Here is an 18685-nt window from a genome sequence, read left to right as displayed (position 1 = left end):
ATTCTCTTCCTTTCCCTTCAACATTACTTATATTTTAAATGGAAATAGCTGGAAAAAAAAGTCCCTTTCTTTCCCTTCTTACTTCCAAAATTTCACTGACCTCTGTCCAACTCCATTTTCTTCTGTACTGTAGCAGGGGCACTACCTAAGGCAGAATTTGGCCATGAATTGAAAATTAGTTAATTATTTTTAGTGCATGAGCCAGAATAGATACCAGCTTGCTATGTTGGCTCTTTAAGGCAACTAAAGCCCACTTTTTAGCTTGGTCACCCAGAATGAAGAGGTCCTATTTTTACCAGGCCTGCCACGGGGGGGAGGCACAAAGGAGGCAATCGCCCGGGCGGGCCATAGGGCTCCTAGGTGCGCATGGGTGGTACAGGTGGTAGCGAAGGCAGCCAGGCAGGCACGTGGAAGCCCTGGCCCTGCTGGAAGAGCATGCCCATCAGCGCAGCTGGCGGCTTGCTGGACACCCGCCAGCGCAGGCGAGCACCGCCCCAGTGTCAGGCGGACAGTGCCTGCAGCCTGTGCATGGTTGCCCCAGCCCCTGCACGTGGTCCAGCTCCGTGCCCATGTGGCAATGCTGAGCCCGCGGCAGTGTGGGGCTCGCCTCCAGCCCGTCCTGCACAAATCAAACCTCCGCCATCCCTTTCTAGGGGGCCTGGAATTGCAGTCGGCAGGCCTGATTTTTACGTAATTGCTTATAGGTATAGATCCATCCATTAAACACAGGAAGTAACAGTGGCTGCTTGGGCAATCTGTACACCCCCCCACCCCGCATGGGAAGGGAACAGGGCGTCCGGCCCACCATGAGTCGCCTGAGCAGTGGGGACCCAACAGCTCCCTCGATGGGAGGGGTCGCAGTGGGCTAAGCCAGCAGTGGCTCTTCTCCCAACCCCCCCTCCCCCGCCGCCTCACTTTCTCTCACGTCAACCCCTGCCCTCCCCCGCCTCCCCCCAATACAATGGACTTTCCCGGAGGGGGGGGGGGCGCGTGGGCCGCACGCACTGGTCCCGAGGCAGTTGGGCTGTGACTCGCGCCGCGCCCGCTCTGATGCACCTGAGGGACTTGAAGCGCGCGCGCGACGCCTCTTGCCAGTCGGGGCTGTTGCGGGGGGCGGGCTGAGCCGCCGCCCCTTCCTCCTCCCGGAGTAGCTGAGCGGGGCGCGCGGGTCCCCGGGCTGGCGAGCGGAGCGAGCCCCGCCATGTGCCGCTCCCCGAGCCCGGCTGCGGCTGCTGCTGCGGGGTCCCGGGCTAGAGCGTGAGCCAGCTGCAGTCTCCGAGACGCCGCGGCGCCGGCAGGTGAGTGGCTGCCGCTGCCCGAGAGTGGGCAGGCGGGTGCTGCGCGGTCCGCGCGGGAGAGCCTGCCGAGCCGCTTGGCCGTGGGTGGGGGGAGCCGCCCGGACCCGGCGATGCTCAGTGCCCGGGGCCGGGGTTGCTGGGAGCGTTCCCGGAGGCAGCAGACGGAGGCTGAGTGAGGTGACGGTCCATGTCCCCGGCGGGTCCTACCGCGGCGAGCGGCTCTGAGTCGCCGCCGGCGGGTCTGCGCGGGGCTGGGCTGGCCGCTCTGGGCAGGGGGCGTGTGGAAAATGCCGGCCGCGCAGGGGCGAGCGCCTGGTGTCGTTGCACTAAGGAAGGCGAAAGGGCTGGAAGAAGCCTGATCGCCCGCAGAAACATCAACGTGTTTGGATGGTACGTCAGCGCCGCTGGCCTCCTGGAAGCGTTGCCGAGCGGACATTGGTATGCTAGCGGCGCCCGTTTTACTGGGTGCTTCATTGGAGGTGGGAGGCTGATCCTTTGCCTATTTATAGGGAGTTGGAAAACGTGAGAGACAGAGAATTGACTAGTCACCCCCCATCACACATAGTTCTTTACCTATGTCTGTAAATGTTACATATAAACACGTAAGTCCCGGCCTGGAGCCTAGTGTACACTTCCAATTACTTGCTTTTCTCAATAGGAAATGAGTTTGTTTGATGGTCAGTGAATTTTATTGGCTAGGTAACTTGTATTTTTATGCAGTCCTATTATTTTGTCCAGAGATCGGTGCAGGTTAGGAGGCTGCATCGTTCTCGACTAGTGGCTGTTTTGTAGTAACCATCTAAAAAGCCTCAAGTATTGCACATAAATTTTCTCCTTTTGAGTCTGGTTATTTGCTAAGGTGGACCGATTCCATGCAGCTCCTTTAGTTCAGTGTGCTTAGCACTGCTTCTCGTAGCTTGTCCAGTGGAGACACAGAAAAGTGCCTTTCTTTCTGCTAGGCTCCAGGAGAAGCTCATGTCTATGGAGGAAGAATTTTCCCTGTGAAACTGCTGTGTTGGTAGCTATTTTTTGTCATGGTGCTGTGAACTATACCACGTTTTGCAAACAGATTAAGATAATGCACTTAAAACAGAAAATTCAAAGAGGTAACTTGGAAAATGTTCCTTTCTGAGAAGCATTCTGGGCTTCTAATAGTCTTTTGTTATCTTCAACTCATTGCAAGCTAATGAAAATATAGTTGAAAAAGGAATTAGTCTGAAATAACCTAATCTCTTCATATTTGTTTACAAAAGGGAAATTGTGAACATGTAGCAATTTTATTTCTCTTGAATTTTAATTTAATGTAAAAAACAACAGTAAGGGGCAAGATGATGTCCTCTTGAGTGGCCAAAACTAAAGTCTAGGGTCATCTGCACAGAGAACCTATGCCAATGCGTTGGATCCTGGCAGTGTGCTTCTGTTGGCCCTTTTGCTGCCAGGCATGTATAAACATGCTCGCCATGGTGGCTACTGGGATCCTGTGGAAAAGCTAGAACAGTCTTGGACCGTGGCTTGTCCAGTGATTTTCCAGATCCGCCTGTCTTTTCCACTCCTTCCACTATGTCCCGAGCCTGGCCTGTGTAATGTCCAACCCATCTGTTTGACATACCAAGATAACTCTGGGATTTGTGCCAGGAGGATCACTTCTTGCAAATGGAGAAAGGAAGGAGAGAGAAAACAACAATCTGGGCTATTATTTGTGACTTGGAATCCAGTCCAGAAAACACTTAGATGTGTCAGTAGCTTTACCTCACATAAACAGTCCTGTTCAGTCAATTGTAGAACTTACATGAGTAAAATTTCTGTATCTGCAGAACTGGGCCCTTAAATAGCACTTTACAGTATATGGTCTCAAAGTGCTTTACATACACTAATTAACTGAACCTAACAGCATCCCTTAGACATAATAGCATCTTTTTTGCAGATGTATTGTTACCTCTCTTTGGGCTGGGTTGTACTTTTACTGTCTTAAATGCATTCTTCAAAAATCTATCTAGTAAAGGTGGGGTTTTTTAAAGCCTATTTTATTAAATTAATAATAAATGTTAGTTTTCCATTTTCTCCGGCAAAAATGAGAAGAGGGTAGAAAACCAATTCAGCATAGTTTTCTCATATAGGAAACATGCAAGGATAAAATAAGGTTGGGGATGAAATAAAAATGCAGAGGAACTAAAATGTAAAAAAGCTATAAATAGAAAACATTACAATAAAATAACACTCATAATTATAGAGGAAAAGAACAGATGTTACTCACACAAATAGGAAGCTCAATAAAATTAATAGGAGAAAATAGCTGAAATGTGAATATGAAAAAAGAACTTCTGTGGAACAGAAACCAGAGACGTGGAAGTACTGAACAATAAGAAAGCATGAAATAAAATAACCATGTTCTTGCATTTTTAATTTTTTATGGAAAAAGGTCAGAATGAGATTTTAAGTGAATTATATAAGAATTTGTACTTGTGAAATGGCAGATTAATTCAGTCATATATTAGGTCTTGTGTTCTGAGAACAGAGGTGGTGGAATCTGATAGGGGGTATGAGAAATCTGGAATTCCTGGAGGCTGCTAGTTGTAGTACTGGATATAGTAGTTGCCTAAGATGAAAACACTGCTGTTGAATTTTAATAAATATTTTAATTATTTATGGATCACCCAAGCTGGAAAGCCTCCAAGTACCTCACAAAATAAAACCAACTCATTTAATTCCCAGGATTTTTTAATTTTTTTTTTTGACACTGAGTTGCACTGGCAAAGGCATATCCACATATCCACTTTATATAAAGTACTGGTTAAAAATACTGAGAGGAATTGGGTGCCGAGTGGAGACAGTTGATTAAAAAAGGAAAACGTTGGGATACTCTGATGCTGATATCTTCGAACTTCCACAATTCTAAACAATCATCTAACATTTCTCAGCTATCAGAAATGTTGTTCTTCAAATAATTGTACCTATGGGTGCTCCACTTCAGGATGTGTATGTGCCCATGCATTCTTGATCAGAGATTTTATCAGCAGTGCCCATGAGTCCACTCCTTCCTGGCAGCTCATCACCTCAGACAGGTAGATCCTGGAAGTGATTTCACCAGGTTACTACATTCAGTTCAGCTCCAGCTCCCTCCCATCCTCCTGTCACAATGGTTCAGAATGGAAACTGTGGCAGCTGGAATGGTAACTCTCCCTCTGGAATTGGGAGATTGGTTTGTTTCCCTGGACCTTCAGGATGCTTATTTTCATATATCCATTCACTCTTCCCACATATGTTTCGTTGGTGGTAGGGACCATTACCAATACCGTGTCCTACCCTTCAGCCTCTCCACTGCCCCAAGGATCTTTACCAAGGTTGTCTTGGCAGTTGCAGCCCATATCAGTCAAATGGAGATAATCATCTTTTCCTACCTGGCCAACTAGCTTCTGAAGGGTTGCTCATTTCTTGAGTGACAGTCAGCATCCAGCAAGGCTCTTTGGGCCTCCGCCCTAATGCGAAAGTCTACACTTATACCCGCAAAATGGACAAACTTCACAGGGGCTACTCTGGACTCTACTATTGCCAGAGCATACTTACCCACAGGCAGGTTTGCTATGATACCCAGCCTTATTTCTACAATATAACAGAGCCCACAAACCTTCAGCTCCCAGGTCATGTGGTAGCCAGTAAGTTCATACCATCTTTGGCAAGATTACACTCCCAATAACGTCAAGCCTGGCTAAGGACAGTCTACAAACCCAAAAAGCACCATCTATCCAAGCAGGTATCGATACCCGGATGGTCCTCAACTCCCTCAATTGGTGGAAAAAACCCTAAAAGGTCTGTATGGGAGTTCTGTTCTCAAATCCGCCTCCCCCAAAGATCACCATAGATGGCTCTCTGCTAGGTTGGGGCAGTCACCTTCTGAACTTCACAGCTCAAGGTAAGGGGACTCCCCAGGAGGTCGCTTTCCTTATCAACATTTTAGAACTCAGGGCAGTCCATTACGCTTGCCTTGCTTTCTACAACATATCAGGGACCCCTCAATGTATTTTATAAATTGCCAAGGAGAGGAGCAAGATCCCAGTTCTTGTGCAAAAAGAAAAGGAGTACTAATGGCACCTTAGAGACTAACCAATTTATTTGAGCATAAGCTTTCGTGAGCTACAGCTCACTTCATTGGATGCATTCGGATGCATGAAGTGAGCTGTAGCTCACGAAAGCTTATGCTCAGATAAATTGGTTAGTCTCTAAGGTACCACTAGGACTCCTTTTCTTTTTGCGAATACAGACTAACACGGCTGCTACTCTGAGTTCTTGTGCACACAATCCATAAAACTATGCAATGATGTGTATCACAAGACACAGAGAGATCAGTGGTTTATCTCCTGGGGTTACGGAACATAGTAGCAGTCTCCCTGAGCAGGTTTTTGGGCCACGACTACAAGTGAGAGCTCAACGATGCAGTATTACAGAAGATTTGCCTTATCTTGAGTCTTCTGGAAATAGATGTGTTTGTGATGCCCTCCAGCGCGAAGTGCTGATGGTCCTGATTGAGAGGAGGATGCAGTCAGCATACGTGCCGACTCCGTGGGTGCTCCAGGGCTGGAGCATCCATGGGGGAAAAATGGTGAATGCTTAGCACCTACCAGCAGCCCCCCGTCAGGTCGTCCTCCTCCTCCCCAGTGCCTCCAGCCCAATGGTGGCCCCGTCAATCAGTGCCTCCCCCCCCGCCCCTCCCGACCACTATGGATCAGCTGGTTAGCGGCATGCAGGAGGCTCTGGGAGATGCAGTGGGGGGAGAAGGAGGAGTGGGGGAGGGGGTGGGAAGAGGCAGGGTGGGGACTTGGGGGAAGGGGTGGAGTAGGGGCAGGCCTGGGGAGGAGCAGAGGTCAAGCAGCCGCCTGGGAAAGGACAAAGTCAGCACCTGTGACAGTCAGAACTGGCTGGGAGCTGCTGTAGTTATCCCTTCAGGAATCCCCTGATGCCTTTACGCCTCAAAGTCCTGAATAAGTTGAAACAGGAGAGATCAATGGCCATTCTCATAGCATCACCATGACCAAGGCAAGTATGGTTCCCAGAGCTCCTTCGACTGTCCCTGCAACCCACCTCTCCACGTTCCTCTGATAGCAGGTCTCCTTACCTGGGAGTCAGGGACCACGACTCACTGCCATCTCTTGTTGCTTCACCTCAGTGCATGGCTACTAGATGCCTCTCTGGCATAGGAAAGGACTCATCTCCAGACCTCCAAACAGTACTGTTCAATTGTAGAAAATCCACTACAAGGAAAACCTACCTGTAAAAAGTGAAAATCTTTTCAGACTCTGAGCTGCCTCTGAGCTATACCTCCTTGAGTCTCACTTTTCTAGCATGCTCTAGTCTGCTAAATTTGAAAAACAGTGGGTTATCTTTGAGCTCAGTTTAGGTTCACCTAGGTGCCTTTACAGCTTTTCACCCTGCCACCCCATTGAAGGGTTTTCAGTCTTCACTCACCCAGCTACTGCAAGGTTCATTAAAGGCCTGTTTAACATTTTTCCTACTTACTCAAGGAACATAGTCCTCCATGGAACCTCAACTTAGTTCTCAATGTGCTGAGAAAACCCCCATTTGAACCTATGGATAGCTGTTCCCTCCGTTTCTCTTTCAAGACTTTGTTCTTTACGGATATCACCTTGGCTGTGAGGGTAGGAGAGCTAGGGTCCCTTGTGGGTGACTCACCATACATAGTGTTTTATCATGGAAAGGTGGAAGAGGTAGATTAAGGTTTTGTGGGGCTCTGGGCCAGAGCAAGTTGGGGGGGGGGGGGGCTTTGCACTCCTTCTGCCTGCGGCCCCGCACCATTCTGCCCCTTCTCCTCGCCCCGTTCCACCCACAGTCCAGCCCCATTCTGCCTCCCCCGCCCACACTGCTACCCCGCAACCCATTTACTCCTTTCTCCCCCCACCCCTCCCACATGGCTCCAAGACCAGAGAAGCTCTGTCCCCCCACCACAGCCCGGTGCCACACTCCTGAGGCTGCAGCTAGAGCTCCTCCAGTCCCAGGGCTGCAGCAGGGGTTGGAGTGCAGTGGCTTCCCCTGCCCCGCCCATCCAGTGCTTCTCCCAGGGCTCCATGCTTCTGCCACCCTGTGGTAGCTGTCTGCTGGGGATGGTGTGCCCATCTTTCCGGAGCCCCCTAATTGGCCGGGGGCATGGGCCCCATGGGCCTGTTAGCTAATCCATCACTGAAAGGTGATATTATGTCTGGACCCTTGTTTCCTACCTAAGGTATCTTTTTAGAGTTTCACATTAATTAAGACGTTCAATTACTGGTGTTTTACACTCTTAGAGGGAGGCTAGTCTCCAATCACTAGATGCAAGACTTGCTTTTTACCTCAACAGGACTGAGTCCTTCAGGGCCTCTCTTCGATTTTTCGTCTCTATCATGGAACGAATGAAAGGGCACCGGATCTGTAAAGACTATAATAATAAATAGAAGCTGGGAATGGGTGACGGGATGGATCACTTGATGGATTACCAGTTCAGTTCTTTCCCTCTGGGGCACCTGGCATTGGCCACTGTTGGAAGACAGGATACTGGACTATATGGACCTTTGGTCTGACCCAGTATGGTCATTATATGTTAAACATGTCAGGATGCATATTAGCCTGTTATAAAGCCCTCCTAGAGTGATTGCTCATTCCACCAGTGCTCATTCTACCTCTGTAGCCTTACTGAAGTACGTACCCCTCTCAAATATTTGTAAAGCTGCTACTTGATCATTGGTGCATGCTTTTTTCACAGCACTGTGCTCTTGCGCATGCTTCCAGAGCTGACATGGCTTTTGGTATCACTGTTCTATGTCCTGTTGTGAATCTGCCTCTTCAGCACGCTCTTCCATAATAGAGGTTCTGCTCGGGAATCTCCTGAAGTGGAGCTCCCATAGGAACAGTTTCTCAAAGAATAGGTTCCTTATCTCATACAGTAACTGGAGTTCTTTGAGATGTTTTGTCCCTATGGATGCTCCATTACCCACCCTCCTTTCACTCTGCTTCAAAGTCATTCTTAGACTTGAGGGTTGAGAAGGAACTGGAGTGGCAGTGGGCCCACTATTCTCTATATACTCGCACGGAGCTTGAGTAGGGCACAGGCCCAGACCCAGACCCCTGGACATTGCTGGCAAAAGCCCCTATCAAGAGTGCATGCACATGCTGAAGTGGAGCATCCGTAGGGACAAAACATCTCTTAAGAAGTTCAGTTATCATGCAAGGTAAGTAACCTCTCTTTTCTATCATCTTGCCACATTTAGGATCAATGATGGTACAAGCATAAGTCTGAGAAACATTCCTGTTTGCATTCTGCAACCTCCCTGTAGTGATGGTTTTGGAAGTTACTATATGGTAAGAAAATGATACTCTCTCTCCATGCTAGCAGTGTGGTCCTGCTATGCATGTCCTTTACCTCTGCTGTGGGCAGTTAACAGTGGTGACAGTTACCTGTGGCTGGGTGGGGAGTTTAATCCTAGGCAATTTCAGTTTTGGGGGTTTTTTGTCACATGTAACCCTGGAGAAGGGGAGACAGTAGAACAATTCTCTTATCCTATATACAGAGCAATTTCAGGTAAGTGGAGTCAGAGTAAGACCCAGCTTACAGGGAGGTGCCCTCCCACCTCTGTGCACAGGGGGCAGGGAAGGATGTATGGTATAGACTCTGGCGATAGCATACATAGCAAATATTATAGTCCCTGATGTGATGAGCCAAGGATTTACATATTTTTGTCAAGCTTCTGTTGTATATAATACGTCTGTAAAAGCAAACCTCCTAACTCTCGTTTCTGTGAATCCTTCAGTATGTTTATCCTTCATCAAACATCTTTAAGACTCTAGGTTTGGCTGTTCATTCTCCGAATGCAGTTGCATTCTCCTAATGCAATAGGGCCCTCCTTGCAGTGTTGGGCCTGAGTTGCAAACCATTACCCTGTGAATAATCTTAACTCATGTGGCCACCAGCCAGTCCCATTGAAGTCAACAGGACTACTGGTATGAAAAAAAAAGTTAGCAAGACTGGGCTTAGTCCTAGTCTTCTGCGTGGCCCAATAAATTATAGAACTGGTTTGAGAAAAGAAATCCACTGCCTGCTGCAAATCATAAAACTAAAAATGTATTGAGCTTTGTCCCTAAGGACACCACGGATATAGACTGGCAAGCATTGAAGTTATGGGCCTCTGAAGGAAAGCCACAACTCCCAAACTCTTAAGACTATCGTACATGATCTTTAATAATTCCAGCCCAACCAATCTCAATTGCTGCAAGAGGACATAAGAAAATAGATGGCTTCTCAGATCTAGTTTTGTAGCACACTCACTTGAATTAAGATTATAATTTGAAGCCGAGGAAAATTTGTACAATGGCTTCAAATCTTCATTTTTTAAAATATAGCTTATCTGAAAACCGGTGGTGCTGCATATTTAAAATGACAAAGCCCTTGCAATGAAGAGCTGACAAGCTAAATTTTCCTTGCTTGTTAAAATATAGAGACAGCATGGTATAAAATTACTGAATAAGAAGAATTTATAGAGCACTGTATATGTGCATGGTGCCCCAAAAAAGGTGTGCATGGTGCCCCAAATTTTACCCTCAAATATTTGTACAATTCCTGCTAACATCAGGGCAGAATTTGGCCTTTGAAGCATCATTTTGTACAATTTGATCCCTCAAAAGAAAAAAAATTGCTCTTCAGAAACACCAGAGATTAGTCATCTTTGGCAAGGATGAGTTAGCAGCATCCAGAAAGGGAGTAAACTCTATATGAGGCAGAAAAATAATCCCCAAATCCCCTTCAGGTGGATGGCAGAATGTTATCATGGAGCTCCCAGGAGCCCGCTACAGCATGTCAAAAGGAAGGCATTGGGGAACATCTGCTTGATGTGATATGCTAACCAACAAAACATCCTTTGACTGAAAAAGGCCATATCAAAAATGCCAGCTAACCACACTAACAGAGCTATAGAGACCTAGATTATTTACATCAGGGCACAGGAGACAATATAAACATGATATGATGGAAAAGGAGCTACTGTGTAGTCTAAGAATACTGATAAGTAATAATGGGTATGAATAGAGTAAGGGTCTGTCTACACGGTACTTTGGAGTGAGCCTCCCACCCCCGGTCAACAGACTTGGGCTAGCGGGACTCATGCTTGCTCTTTAAAAATAGCTATGTAGACAGCTCTTTGACGTTTACTCCGGGGGGAATTCTGAGCCACTGCGCAATGCAGGATTTTGCAGAAATTCATGTTGTGTGCACAGAATTTCCTTTTTTCTCCACAGAAATGGGCTGCAGAGATGTTGGTTGCCACTAGGGGCAGAGCCCAGCTCGCAAATAGAAGACAAAGCCAGGGGGAGGGAACTGAAGGGTTCCTAGCAGTTGCAGTTCCCAGCATTCCCTGAAGGAAGGATGCAGCGGTGCGCAGGAACCTCTGTGCAAACCTGGGACTCAGCAGCAGGTTGTTTCTTCTTCTGGATCCCTGGGCTCTAGGAGGGTAGGGTCTGTGAGTGTCTGGCCCGAGGGTCAGCTGGGCTCTGAGGGGTAGGGGGTGTAAGTGTCTGGGCCTGGGGGTGGAGGATGTGAGTGGCTGGCTCAGGGGGGCTGTACCTGGGCTCTGGGGGATAAAGAGTGTGAGTATCTGGGGGGGCGTGGCTGGGTTCTGGGGGTTAGGGGTGTGAGTGTGTGGGTCGCTGGGGGTGGGCCATGGCTGGCCTCTGTGGGGTAGGGGGTGTGAGTGTGTGGACCCAGGGGGCCCCACTGCTGGGCTCTGTGTGTGTGAGTGTGTGGCCCCCTGGCTGGGCTCTGAGGGGGAGGGGGCAGAGAAGCAGGAACTGGGTTGTCATAGGTGTTTCTTTAACTCTCTACTCCTGGGGAATTTTTTTTAGTTTCTGTATTGTCAAAGACATACTTGCTGACAGATATATTGAAATAAATTACCAAGATAATTGAAATAGAGCGTTATTTTGACACACACAATTTGCAGAATTTTAAAATATTGTGTGTAGAATTTTTAATTTTTTGGTACCGAATTCCCCCAGGAGTAAAAGTTGCAGCTTGGGCTGGAACTCTCTCTCTCTCTCAAGCCCACAACAGCCCCTCTTCCCCCACAGGCTTCAGTTCCTGAGCTTCAGCCCAAGCCTCAGCTTCAAAGCACTGTCTATACGACTGTAAATAAAACAATAAACCATCTTCAAAGTCTGTATTCTCTAGCATCCTTTTTTTCTAAATAAAATAATACTTTGCTTTAAGGAGGCTCTTTGGTTACTGGATACCAGTCATTGCTCCCCAAGGAAACAGAACTGCAGGGTCTGAGCCTGTCAGCTATGCTGAGATAATCATGGTTAGTGGCAGGGGATGCAGTCCAAAGCCCAGTCTGAGTGTGGAAGAATCGTGTGAATTCACCCTGAGACAGGTGATAGCTAGAGGCTTGAGACCCGAATGGGGTCCACTTGAAGAGACCAAGAGTGATCAGAGGTGCAGTTGGCCTGGGAGCTTTGTGCACATGGAACTGAGGAAAACCGTACTGTGAAGTTACTTGTGAGAACCGTATTTAATTTTTAGCGGATTTCAAAAAGAGATCGGACACATAATTAGATAACAAGGCCATCCAGGTTTACAGCTTTCTGTTACACCTCTGGCCCTAGCCACTGAATGTCCCAAACAGCATATTGGAATAGACTGAGTAGGAACATTCCTGTGTTTCTATTGTTCTACTGTGCAAGTTCTTGCTTCCAGAAAATCTTGCTTTTTCAGAGTACTGGGAAGGGTGTGTGTGTGTGTGTGTGTGTGTGTGTGTGTGTGTGTGTGACACCACTGTAAGGCTTAGGGACAGATTTTTAAAAGTATTTTGGCACTTAGTGGATTTTCAAGAGTGCCTAGGCAACTATATTAGAATCATTAGATGCCTAAATATCTTTCGAAATCAGAGCTAGAAATAGTGCCGTGCTTTCCAGCTATAATCAGCCAGTGAGCTCTGATGGTGTGATGTAATGCTTGTAACTTTGTGTCTTGCTGTACTGGTTGGGTGACTGAATTTCTGAAAAAACAGTTGGAACCAGAATTTGCTGGTTTGCTCGTGCCATTTAATTCAGCTGAGTTTAATAACTTTTTTTTTAAATTCAAATAAAATTAGCTTTCTAGTTTTGTCTCGGGACTTAAGTGCTATGGCAAAAAAATATAGAAATGGATCTGCCTCTTCTATCACATAGCCAACAGAGGATCAAAACAAAATGAAGATTATCTGCTATCAGTGGACAAAACAATGACAGGAGACAGTTGCTTATGACCCTGTAATATTATATTGCATATCATTCTTTGTACTTGTAAGCACTTTATATTCCTAGATCTCATAACCCTTTACAAACAAGGGTATATATCCTCACCCCACTTTTACAGATAGGGAACCTGAGGCATAGAGGTCAAGGGATTTGGAAGGAGCAGGTCCAGTACAGAGCTGCGATTTAGAGCTCTGTTCTCCAGACTCCCAGTCCAGCATTGAACCACTGGATCATGCTGCCATATAAGCAGAAAAGCCAACTTGAATCTGAAAGGTTTCAGAGTAACAGCCGTGTTAGTCTGTATCCGCAAAAAGAAAAAGAGTACTTGTGGCACCTTAGAGACTAACAAATTTATTTGAGCATAAGCTTTCGTGAGCTACAGCTCACTTCATCAGCTGCATTCAGTGGAAAATACAGTGGGGAGATTTATATACTCAGAGAACATGAAACAATGGGTGTTACCATACACACTGTAACGAGAGTTACATGTTAAGGTTCCTTCCCCACTCTGAACTCTAGGGTACAGATGTGGGGACCTGCGTGAAAGATTCCCTCAGCTTATTCTTACCAACTTAGGTTAAAAACTTCCTCAAGGTACAAACTTTGCCTTTTCTTTGAACCCCTATGCTGCCACCATCAAGTGTGTTAAACAAAGAACAGGGAAAGAGCCCACTTGGAGACGTCTTCCCCTCACAATATCCCCCCAAACCCTACACCCCCTTTCCAGAGGAAGGCTTGATAAAAATCCTCATCAACTTGCATAGGTAAACACAGACCCAACCCCTTGGATCTTAAGAACAATGAAAAAACACTCAGGTTCTTAAAAGAAGAATTTTAGTTAAAGAAAAAGTAAAAGAATCACCTCTGTAAAACCAGGATGGTAAATACCTTACAGGGCAATCAGATTCAAAACATAGAGAATCCCTCTAGGCAAAACCTTAAGTTACAAAAAGACACAAAAACGGGAATATACATTCCATTCAGCACAGCTATTTTACCAGCCATTAAACAAAAGAAAATCTAATGCATTTATAGCTAGATTACTTACTAACTTAACAGAAGTTCTGAAGAGCATTCCTGACCTGGTCCTGGCAAAAGCCTCACACAGATAGAGAGAACCTTTGTTTCTCCCCCCATCCAGCTTTAAAAGTATCTTGTCTCCTCATTGTTCATTTTGGTCAGGTGCCAGCGAGGTTATCTTAGCTTCTTAACCCTTTACAGGTGAAGGGGTTTTGCCTCTGGCCAGGAGAGATTTTATAGTTCTGTATACAGAAAGGTGGTTACCCTGCCCTTTATATTTATGACACGCCCCCCAAATCACAGATAGGGTGAAACACTGGCTGTGATTTCTTCCTGGAGCTCTAGGAGAAAACAGAGTTAAGAAGACACATGCTCCTCACTGTATTTTCCACTGAATGCACCCAATGAAGTGAGCTGTAGCTCACGAAAGCTTATGCTCAAATAAATTGGTTAGTCTCTAAGGTGCCACTAGTACTCCTTTTCTTTTTGCGAATACAGACTAACACTGCTGCTACTCTGAAACCGTGCACCTCTAAATATACTACCAAGATTATAAAGGCTAACAATATTTTCCACATCTCAAGGATGATTTTAACCAGTTGATTCTGGGAAACTTTCACGGGAGAGTGCATCAGTCACTTTGTTAGAAGCTCGTGAGATGTGTTGTATGTCGAAATCAAACTCTTGGAGAGCTAAACTCCACCGAATAAGTTTTTTGTTATTTCCCGTGGTGGTATGAAGCCACTGTAGCGCAGCATGGTCGGTTTGCAGGTGGAAACGCTGTCCCCAAATGTATGGGCGTAGCTTTTCCAGAGCGTAGACAATGACATAACATTCTTTTTCACTGACTGACCAGTTGCTTTCCCTCTCAGACAGCTTCTTGCTGAGAAACGCTACAGGATGGAATTCTTGATCTGGTCCTTCCTTCATTAAAACTGCTCCCACACCACGCTCGGACGCATCTGTGGTTACTAGGAATGGTTTGTCAAAGTCTGGGGCCCTTAGTACAGAGTCAGACATGAGTGTCGCTTTAAGCTGGTTAAAGGCCTTCTGACACTCTTCGGTCCACTGAATGGCATTTGGCTGTTTCTTTTTTGGTTAGGTCTATCAGTGGGACGTCGATTTGGCTGTATTGCAGTACAAATCGCCTGTAATATCCGGCCAAGCCTAAGAAAGATTGGACCTGTTTCTTTGACTTTGGGACAGGCCACTTTTGGATAGCATCCACTTTGGCCTGTAGGGGGTGGATAGTTCCTTGACCCACCTGGTGTCCAAGGTAAGTCACTCTGTTTGACACTTCTTAGCCTTAACGGTTAGTCCTGCCTCCCTTATGCGCGCGAAGGCTTTTTGTAGATGTTCCAGGTATTCTGCCCAGGAATCCGAAAATATGGCCACATTGTCAAGGTAGCCGACCGCATATTCTCCCAATCCCGCTAGGAGACCATCTACAGGTGTTTGGAAGGTGGCGGGTACATTCCGCAGCCCGAAAGGGAGTACGTTAAATTCATACAGCCCGACATGTGTAATGAAGGCTGACCTTTCCTTGGCGGATTCATCTAGCGGTACCTGCCAGTACCCCTTGGTTAAGTCCAAGGTAGAGATGAACTGGGTCCGTCCCAGTTTCTCCAGCAGTTCATCTGTGCATGGCATTGGATAGTTGTCTGGGCGAGTTACGTTTTTGCATGGACTACCATAAGCTAAATGCTGTATCTCCCCATCTGGTTTGGGAACTAGAACCACTGGAGATGCCCATGCACCGCCAGAGGGGCGGATTACACCCATCTGTAGCATATCCAGGATCTCCCGTTCTATAGCAGTTTTAGCTTGAGGATGGTTGGACTTTAATTGGGTAAGCATTATCTGTGTCAATGGAGTGGTATGCCCGTTCAGTCAGTCCTGGGGTGGCTGAGAATGTCGGCGCGTAGCTAGTGCACAGCTCCTTGATCTGCTGTCACTGCATATGCCCAAGGGTCATGAAGAGGTTCACCTCTTCCACGCCACCATCACTTTTCCCTTCATAGTAGACACCTTCAGGTCACATCACCTTCATATTGGTGCACATAACAAAATTCATTGGGTGGGGGTTGAGCTGAGGGGTTCAGAGTGTGGTAGGGGGCTCAGGACTGGGGCAGAGGGTTGGGGTGCAGTGGTGTGAGGGCTCCAGCAGGGGGTGTGGGCATGAAGGGTTTGGGGGGCAGGAGGGTGCTCTGGGGCTATGTTGGGGAGGGAGGACTCTTCCCCAACTCTCTCTCCCCACTGCAGCACCTGGGCTGGGTGGGGAGAGGAATCTCTCCCCACTGAAGCAACTCTAGGGCTGGGGCCACAGAATAGGCTCCTCTCCCCCGGCCACAGCAGGTCCGCGGCTGAATTTGGGCCCACCCCCCCAGCCGCAGCAGGGTTGGGGCTGAGGGAGGGGCATTGACTTCATGGGTGCTCTAGGGCTGGAGCACCCAGAGAGAAAAAGTAGTAGGTGCTCCAGCACCTCTCACCTGCCAGTGGCCCCCACTGAGCAATTCCTCTCCCTCCCTCCCTCCCAGTGCCTTTGGTCCACCGCGAACAGCTGTTTCACGGTATGTAGGAAGCTCCGGGCACGCTAGGGGGAGGAGGTAGGGAAGAGGTGGAGTGGGGGCGCGGCTTGGGACAGATGGGGGTAGAGCACCCTCTGACTAGAGGGGAAGTCAGCGCGTATGGCGCGCTCCTTCCCTGGCTGCGACAGGTCAGCTGGGTGGGTTCCCTGAGCGCCTGCACCGCGCTAAATAGGCTGCTGTGCTGCCGCGCACCTTACAGGGAACTTAGGCTCCCCCCCAATCACCCACGTCCCACCCAGAAATGCCTGTATTGTATTTACTCATCATTTAACTTGTATATTTGATTTTTAAGCTCCATGGGGCAGGAAACTTGTTTCACTTTATACCTGTAAAGTGCCATGCACATCTATGGCCTTATACAAATATATATATTCTGACTGGGACATTGTCACCATTATGGTAGATCTCACTGGATGTCAATACTAATGCATCTGAAATGCTCATCGCCTCTTAATACTTGAGTAATTAATAATTGGAGTCTTTCCACTGATTTCAATGGATGTTGGATTCGGTCTTAAAGCAGAAACTAATTTTACTCCTGGGGAAATTCTGTGCCTAAAAATTCTGCACACAGTATTTTAAAATTCTGCATATTTTATTTGTCAAAATAACACAATATAATCACACCAGTTTCAATTATTTTTGGTCATTTATTTCACAGTACGTGTCAGCAAGTATGTCTGTAACAATACAGACAACAAAAAAGATTCAGGAAATGTTTTTTTGACAAATAGATTCCTTACTAGGAATATTAATACAGAACCCGGAGTAATAATTCACTTAAATTACAATCCAGAACTGTATTTCCCTCACCCCTCAGAAGCAGTGCAAAGGCTTGGGCGAGTTAGGGGTAATGGAGGAGCTGAGGGAGGGGGTAGTCAATTTCTGGAAAGCAGCCTGGGTGTGAACTTGGAGGGCTGTTGGGTATGGGTGGGAAAAGTATGGAATAGGTTTTTTGTGGGGGCGGGGAGGGATTGTTAGAGAGCTTCCCCCATGCAGACCCTGGCTGACCCCTAACCTCTTCTGTTCAGTCAGGCACATCTGCCCCGTCCCAGTGTGTTCCTGCACCACCCCATGTGTCCTTGCAGTCCCTGTCCACATGTCTCTCCACCCCCACTCAGACACCCACTCCCCCCCATCCCTATGTGGCTCTGTGCTGCCTCCCCCTGTTCCTATGTGGTCTGTGCCCTCACTCAGCCACCCCCTTACCTCTATGTGGCTTTGCGCCTCCTCCCCCATCACCATGTGGCCTTGTGCTTCCACTCCCATTCAGCCCCTGCCCCAATCTGTCCTCCCACACTAGCCCTTATGAGCCCCTGTCTGACATCCCCCCAGCACCCCACGTTGTCTGTTTTCCCCATAGCCCCTGTCTCCTGACCTGGCCTGACAGGTGCTGCGAAGAAGGCAGGCTCTTTCTCTTCCTTCGCTGGCAGGGAGCTGTTCCTGTGTTCTGTTGCCACAGCACCCTCTGGTGAGCAAAAGGCATAACTGCAGAAGTTATTTTTTTGCTAGGAGCTGCTGCTGTTCTTGCGCCACAGCGCCTTCTGGTGGGCAAAAGGCAGAACTGAAGCAACATTTCGGCACAAGCTTATTTCTGCTCAAAAACTTAAAAATGCGTGGCTCATTTATTATGCACATGCAGTAAAACAGAATTCCTCCCAGAGTATAATTTTACTGAATTGTATGCAAACTGGGGGACTTGGATAAAACTACCCAAGCACACTTACATTTGTGATTTCCAGTCAAGACTTGAACCCAGGTTTCTAGAGATGACATAGTAGTGAACTGTTGCATTGCACAAAACATATCTTTTGTCCCCTCATTCACTGTGCAGTACCACTGTAGGGGGGATCCCTTTAAGCACTGATATCTGAACTTAGTGTCTGTATGCTATCTTGTGCTGCTGCCACAGCTCTCCAACATGCCTGACACCAATGTCTGTCTGTGTTGAAGCCTCAGACCAAAGACTCTCAGCTCCGCTCCCCAAGGTCCTACTACATCAGTACATGTGGGAGCAGAAGCAGCAGTTTCAGGGTAACCTTTCAATTTCCAGTTCTTTGGCACAAAGAAACTTGGCTCCCTAATGTCACAGGCCGTCTGGAGAGCCCTGGGCTCCCCCAATCCCCTGACCATGTTCAACCCTAGGCTCCCTCAGCATCTCCTCCCGAGGTGTACCATGCAGCAGCTCTTCCAGGAGACAGGGAGAGATACAAGGGTATTCAAAATGCATGGAGTAAATCTGTGCACAACAGCCTGTTTGGGGGTGGGGCACTAAGGATGAGCCAGAGTTGGATGTGGTAGTCGAGTTCTCCTTGCCTTGCTGGAGCAGAGCTCCTTCTCACGACCCCCTGTTTTCCCTTGCTTACCTCCGATATAGCCCTGCTTCCACTCTACCAACTTCAGGTCCAAAAAGCACACCACCAGTGGGGGGGTTATAGGTGACAACTAGGAGCATGTGGTGAGATGGTTGGGGTTTTTTTCATATTGAAGCAGGTTTGTTGGGATTTCCTC

At 47.5% G+C, this 18685-nt stretch overlaps 1 protein-coding gene across 3 annotated transcripts in view; it reads left to right on the top strand.

The window, feature by feature from the left end:
- Positions 1-1157: 1157 nt before the first annotated feature.
- Positions 1158-18685, top strand: part of GNG4 (G protein subunit gamma 4) — a 39021-nt gene continuing 21493 nt past the window's right edge. Inside the window, exon 1 of one of the 3 annotated variants that reach the window (XM_077811840.1) lies at positions 1158-1298. The gene's annotated coding sequence lies outside the window, so the exon portion shown is untranslated. Of the gene's footprint in view, positions 1299-10631; positions 10748-17517; positions 17646-18685 lie in introns of those variants that run through there. The other 2 variants (XM_077811842.1, XM_077811841.1) reach the window with 2 other exon arrangements.

The sequence above is a fragment of the Eretmochelys imbricata genome, chromosome 3 (genome assembly GCF_965152235.1).
Source record: "Eretmochelys imbricata isolate rEreImb1 chromosome 3, rEreImb1.hap1, whole genome shotgun sequence".
Taxonomy (NCBI): Eukaryota; Metazoa; Chordata; order Testudines; family Cheloniidae; genus Eretmochelys; species Eretmochelys imbricata.
Note: the sequence above shows the minus strand (reverse complement) of the source record. Positions and strands in the feature narration are given on the sequence as shown.